At 35.4% G+C, this 7,108-nt stretch overlaps 1 protein-coding gene across 1 annotated transcript in view; it reads right to left on the bottom strand.

The window, feature by feature from the left end:
* ITPR3 (inositol 1,4,5-trisphosphate receptor type 3) overlaps nucleotides 1-7,108 on the bottom strand; it is a 141,492-nt gene that overhangs the window by 118,064 nt on the left and 16,320 nt on the right.

Below are 7,108 nucleotides of genomic sequence, written 5' to 3'. Positions count from 1 at the left end.
TTTCAACTTCTACCCTCAAAACAACACTATAGGGCACTGCACACCAGAACAACACGACACAAGGACAGTGTTTTCCCGAATGCCATCACTCTGCTAAACAACTAATTCAACACTGTCAAATTATTTACTAAGACAGTATTACTATTATTCTTCTAATCGTTCCTAATACCTATCTCTTCCCACTTATGACTATAACCATGTTGCTTGTATCTTTACAATTTATATTGTTTTATTTGTTTATTTGTAATATTTGATTGCTTATTAGTAACCTATGACTATCACTAAGTAATTCTTGATGAATGTAGTCTATTTTATTTTTTCTTTATATACACTGATAGCAAACGCACCAAAGACAAATTCCTTGTGTGTCCAATCACACTTCGCCAAAGAATTTTATTCTATTCTATTCTACTGTATATGCACCACTCCTCAATGGGGAAGATAATGTAATAATAATTTAATCCTATATATGTTTTCAGTATCATAATCAAGGCTGCATTACTTGCAATGTAATTTGCTTTACAAGCATCCTTGTGTCCTACCACATTCTTCCAATGAACTATGCCTGAAAATAAGCACATTAACTTATTTTAAAAGTTGTGTTTTTAATATTGCTTCAAATATATCAAGCATAGCCCAAGCTAAAAAGCATTTAGAAATAATTTGCTTATATGGTATCTATGAGAGCTTTCGGTGAAAATGTTACTTGACTGCATAAGCAAAACTTTAGAAATAGCTCATTTGGGCAGCACTTCCTAATGCATAATTATTATGTCCCATTAAAAAGTTATTTTCTGTATGTCAACAGAATCACTTTGCTGTAAAATGATAGGATGCTTTGGTAAGTGGCTTTCTCAAGAGTCCAGAAAACAGAACTCTCTAATTATTTTAACTCAAAAGCTTCCAGTTACAAGATGGCTCAAATAACTGTGACTATCATTCAGAAAATATCACTTACAGATGATCTTTGGCTTACAACCATTCATTTAGTGACTATTCAAAGTTATAACACTGGAAGAAGTGACTTCTGACCATTTTTCACACTTATGACCATTGCAGCATCACCATGGTCATGTGATCGCCACTTGTGATCTTCCCAGTCGGTTTCCAACAAGTTAAGTCAATGGGGGGCGGGGACAGTCAGATTTGCTTAACAACCACGATTCACTTAAGAAGTACAATGATTTGCTAAACTATGGCAAAAAAAATCATTAAAAATAAATAATTGTTGTAAAATGGGGCACAGCTCACATAACAACTGCCTCACTTAGCAACAGAAACTTTGGACTTCATTATGGTTGTAAGTCGAGGACTACCTATATCAGACCACAGGCATCAGTAGTATATCTTCACCCTTTCCTGCTTTGATATCATAATTTTTGGGCTGCAGTCGTAATCGCTATAATGGGCACAATCAACTTTAATCATTCCACATTGATTCCTGGATAATCAATGAGACGTTGAGGCAGAAAGCATAATGACATGCCAGCTGTAAAATGTGGCCAAAAACTGGGGAAAAAAATCTCTCTCCTATTGCATGTGTAAAGTGTTCCTTGTAGTAATCCAAAGAAGTTCCAACAATGCTGTTTTTATTTAGTTTTAAGATTGTTCAATAAAAAAGTATCAATGTATTTTTAATTCCATAATTTTCAGAATCCCGATTAAAAACTGAAGGGTTTTAGGTGAGATATTGTAATATTGAATATTCTGTATAAGAAACACCTGCAGTAAATTACAGTCTGGGGAAAAGATTCCCAGCCAGCCAAAACCACATCCAGGATACCCTGTATCATTCTTTCACCATGCTTAATCATCCTTAGGTTCTTTCTTGTTATTGTTCATAAATTGCCAATTCACCAGGAAGAATTTCTAACTTCCCCCCAATTAAAGCAAGTTTTTAAAATTATTAAAATTGTGAAGACATTCAAATGAGTACGGCATTATGAGATGTCTGGAATCAAATGAAAAAAACTGCCTTTTCTTTTCCTTGTCTTATGCAGTGACATCTGGAAGATTTCCAGTCCTTGCTTTATGACTATCTTCTTTAGCGGTAAATAAAAAAAATGTCCATAAATAATCCACTGATTAGCCAATTGTCAATTGATAGTCATGATTTAATAATAATTAACTACACATTGCAAGATATACAGAAAATAAATGATTATTCTTTCTACCAAACCATTCTCTTCTTAAATAGATAGCATTCAGTATTGTGGTATTGATTCTGAAAGATCCTTTCTACATGTTTACTACAGTTGATGGCAATCAATTAACAATAACCTGCTGTTTTAACCCTGATACTCAAGACAAACAAAAGTTTCCAAATTATTATCTTGCTTCCTTATTTAATTATTGCAGTTATAACCTATCTTTCTCTGAAGGCTCAGGAGTGTATACATGAGTTGTTCCATACATTAATTATCTTGGGTGATAGATTGGGCTGAAAGAGTAACAGGCCTAAATTATATGATGACATCTGGAGTCTGCCTGATTCAGGTTTAGCACCTCAACCTATACACTACATTGATTCCTCAATAGAAAAGTATTATTTGAGGGTATAACTATGGTTCATCTATTATTTGCATCAATAAAAACTGATTGCATTAAAGCCCTATGTGAATTAGCATGTACAATTTCATTTTAGTCTCCCCTAACAACAAAAAGCATAATCCTCCCCATAAATTGCCTCCATAGAAGCTATACAGTATACTGGATAATTCTGTTCATTTGGCCCATTATCAGAGCACACTGCCAAGTATTGAGCAACAAGTTGTTTTTGCATTAAGCAGTCAAGGTTCCCTCGTAAATCAGGTTCCACCTGCTAGACCACTTTATTCCATCTGTTTTTAGGGCAATTCTTTTTCAGGTCAAAAAAAAAGAGCTAACCAGGTGTTTCCCAATCTAACACCTAATCTGTGATCAGCTTTAAATCACATTATTTTCATCCACATGGTTAAATAGGAGTGTATGTTAGGGAATAGTGAAATGGCCATTATCAGGACAGACGAAGTCACAACTATTTAAAAGAACTGCTGATGTTAGACTAGTTAAGAGCAGTCAGAATGGATACTGAAATTATTTCTTTGTCTTGGTGGCTATTAGAGAGAGTCTTTATCCAAACCCATGGTTGGATTGTTGAAGATTCCTAAACTGCTAGCAATGTTATTGAGTCAACCTATCTAGATGTACCTGCTATTCTCAATTTATAAATTCTTCCAGCTTGCACAAATGAAGGGAATTTTTCCCTCTGTCACCAGCGGTCTTTTCTTCCCATTTATCTAGCTTTTATCAAATGCATAAAACTTGCTGCTTTGCTGAAAAAAAAAACATATTTGTTGGAATTATGGCAGATGCACATTTGGAGGAAAGTTGATATTCATTCATATCATGACACCTCAGTATTGACTAACTGTATGATCAGCAGAAGACTGATGAAGCCTTTGGTTATTGGTTTTCTTTTTTTAACCAAAAACAAATTGAGAAATGGTTGTCTTGAGTAGAAGAGAATGAGAGGGGCTGTTAATTTCTTTCTCTTTAACCTATTTAACCATTCATAATTGTCTTGCTGCCTAATTATAGGTGATAAATGATATTGAAGATTTTTTTAAATATATTTCTTGTCTTTGTTGCTCTTAAAACCAGGCCAGAATAAAAATGTAAAACTAGTACTAGTCAAATGTGAGAATATTTAAGGGATACAAACACCCATATTAGACGGTATATCCTGAACACATGGAAAACATTTTTGTGACACTGTGGAAGAGTTGTGAAACAACCCTTAAGGTACCAATATCAAAAACCAGCTGAATCAAAAGTTTCCAAAATAAAAAAGCGGTATCTATTATATGAAAGACTACCTCTTAATCTTGGCTGACTATGGCTTTCTGATTGCTGGAGTCATCTGAAATTCTGAGAGAACATTGTAGGCACTCTTGCAAAATGACTGGCAGGATTATCAGAAAACATATCTACTAAAAGCAAATTTCATGACATTATGGTCTGATAGGCGCTCTAATATTTAAGGGTTCTACCACCTACCATTTACCTTCTTTTTTGCCAGACAAGTGACCACATTTCCAAATAAAGGTCTGAATGGCTATCCACCATTTTTATTTTTCTAAAGTTATCCTTGAGATGAACGTGGAGCAATCTCAAAAATAAAGTTGATGCTACAGGTTATCTTGTAACTTGCCACTTTCTCTTTATTGTTCTTATTTTTTTAGAACCTTTTTTAAATTAAATTAAATGAAGCACAAAGCCTGGCAAACAGCAAGAAAAATGTTCATAGGTATATATTGTTGCAATATTGTCTTCTACTATTCTTGATCATGGAGTCCAACTTTTTGTCACTTGATGCCACTTAGGTATCTTGGAATTGCAAACTCTTATGACCCTCAGGCAGCTTGCCTAAGGACAGAAGTTTGAAAGAGACAGTTGCAAGTATTTATAGTATTTCAGGCTCTCAGGAAAAGCCCTACCCACCCCTGCTTTTAATATTACAATATATTGACACAAGCAAGAATTAAATGCAGCCTGTATCATGTAAAAAACACATGGACCCAACCATATTTTGAACCAGTTCTTGGAACAAAAGTTATCCGCTCCTTTCTAAAGAAAATATTGGTCACCCCTCTGATACGCAAAGAACCTAAATTTAAATTTTACAAGAGCTGGTAGCTTCCTGTGTCAAAGGAGCAAGGGAAATCACCCCCTTAAGAGATGAAAAATAGATGCAGATATTTAATAGCCTTGTCCACTTAAGAACGGTAGTTTGAAACAAACTCAAAAAACATTTTGGAGCGACTTCAAATTACAAAGATCACATAAAACCCTTTTTTCCTTCATAAACTGCTGTTATTATCTGTAGGCCACTCCCTCTATTGACTTGCCAGATGGAATTTGAAGTTGCTCTTTCTAATTCACTTGGAATGCCCCCCTCCCATACAAACATCCAAGACCCCAGTATGACTAATGTAATAACAATGAAAACAGAAATACATGGAAAGATGATGAATAGTACCTTTAATTACTATGGTCTTAGACCACCATACTTACATGAAAAGAGACATCAGTTGGCATGCAATTAAAGTTAGCAATAACAATGTCACTCAGGCTTATATATTGCTCCATAGTGCTTTACAGCACTGTCTGAAAAATTTAGAGTGTCAGCATATTGCCCCCAACAATCTGGGTTCTCATTTTATTGACTTCAAAAACATGGAATGCTGAGTCAACCTTGAATCAGTCAGGATTGAACTCTTGGCTGTAGGCAGAGTTAGCCTGCAATACTGCATTCTAACCATTGCACCACCACAGCTCATACTCAATTGAATAACACTTATTTCTAGGAGCAAGTGCAATCCTATGAAGCAGATAAATTTCAAGCTAACATTCATGTCACTAAAGCCAAAATGTGGTCCAGGCTTAGTACCAAATATATAATGTATTGAGTGTGGTGCCCACACAGCACAAAAAGAGGAATCAGTATTTGACTTACTTACCCCAGATATATCAAAGCATGCTGCAGACACTTAATTGCACAACTACCTTCTAAAACATGAAATGACCTTTCTTATACTACCGAGACTCACAAGAACTGCAATGTTAACTAATTCTTTCAATATGTTCAATCCTTCTGCATTTTCTTCCTGACTTTTCTAGATATTTAACTCCTACTAATTTGCTAGCTTCCATCATGTCATCTGCTGCTATCGTTTTCCCTTTGGTTTTGAAGTAATACATAAATGATTACATTCTGTTAAAATGTTGACTTCTTTCCGGGTATTCCATTCTTTTTTAGTTTTATTTTTGCACCCTCAGTGTATATGCTAGATTGATGTCCTGCTTTTTCTCCAGGAGCTCAAGGTAGCTTATATTGGAGATCTCCTTCCTTGTAACCCTGATAACAATCATGTGAAATGGGTTGGATTGAGTGGGACTGGCCTAAAATCATCCAGCAGATTTCTACAGCTATGGTAGATCTGATGAGTTAGAACAGATTTGGGGATCAGTAACTTAAGTTCAGATACATAACAGCCTATCAGCCAAATTGGAAAGTTGCTAATGAAAGACATGGCTATGTGTTAATACACTAGATTTTGAAGACAGAAGACAGTTGGGGGTGAAATTCAGGTTGTGACTTGCTGAAAGCAGTACCAGGGGAGAAGAATAGAAAGATCAAAGTAGGAGCTTTTCTCTGAAAGGTACAAAACAAATAGCATGTTTATGATCCTTTTCAGATCCTAAATTGTTTTGTTGTTGAAAAAAACACTCCATAGATTGTATTTGTCTTGGTGATTAAGATCCCAAAAGGTAAAATTCATAACCTGAATAAATTTTGGTGCTCACAATCAGAAAATGAATATTTTCATATACCTAAGGAAGACTTGGGTCTCTGCAAAAAATGTTGAGATAAATATTAAAATCAGTTTATTAGAGGATATTGCCTAGCCCTAACCCTTCCCTTCATTATTCTGCAAAATAGGGCCAAGGCAATGACATATTTGGGGGAGGGAGCAGAAAAAGAGAAAAGAATGATGAAAATCTCATTGTGACACTGACGCCACCCATGTGTCCTGATAGCAAGGATGGAGTTTGCAGTGCAAGAACACAATGCTTTTTGTTATGGTAGCCCTGGTCTCTGACCAAGTCTTATCCCATTACCAATATCATATCTACTTTCTGTGGGATGAGAAAATTGACATTCAAGAATTAAGATGGAGATATATCCATCTTACGCCCAGTGTGCGTGAGAGAGAGAGAGAGAGAGAGAGAGAGAGAGAGAGAGAGAGAGAGAGAATGAATGAATATTCAAAAAGACCATTCCTAAAAGAATAAGAGGTGAGTAAGTAGGGACAAAGGCAACCATATTCAAAAATGATCCATCTCTGAAAAAAGATTAATGTAAATGTTGTAACTCTAGAAAGAATCTGTCTAGACCAGTGTTTCTCAACATCAGCAACTTTTAGATGGGTTGAGAAATACTGGTCTAGACTAAACAACCACATTTTTACTAATGTTACCTAAGAACCACTTATTACTAAAGAACCACAACAAGATGATCCGTGCCTAAGCACCCAAAACTTGACATTCTGGTTAGGAATTCGCC

This window comes from Thamnophis elegans, chromosome 5 (genome assembly GCF_009769535.1).
Source record: "Thamnophis elegans isolate rThaEle1 chromosome 5, rThaEle1.pri, whole genome shotgun sequence".
Classification (NCBI taxonomy): Eukaryota; Metazoa; Chordata; class Lepidosauria; order Squamata; family Colubridae; genus Thamnophis; species Thamnophis elegans.
Note: the sequence above shows the minus strand (reverse complement) of the source record. Positions and strands in the feature narration are given on the sequence as shown.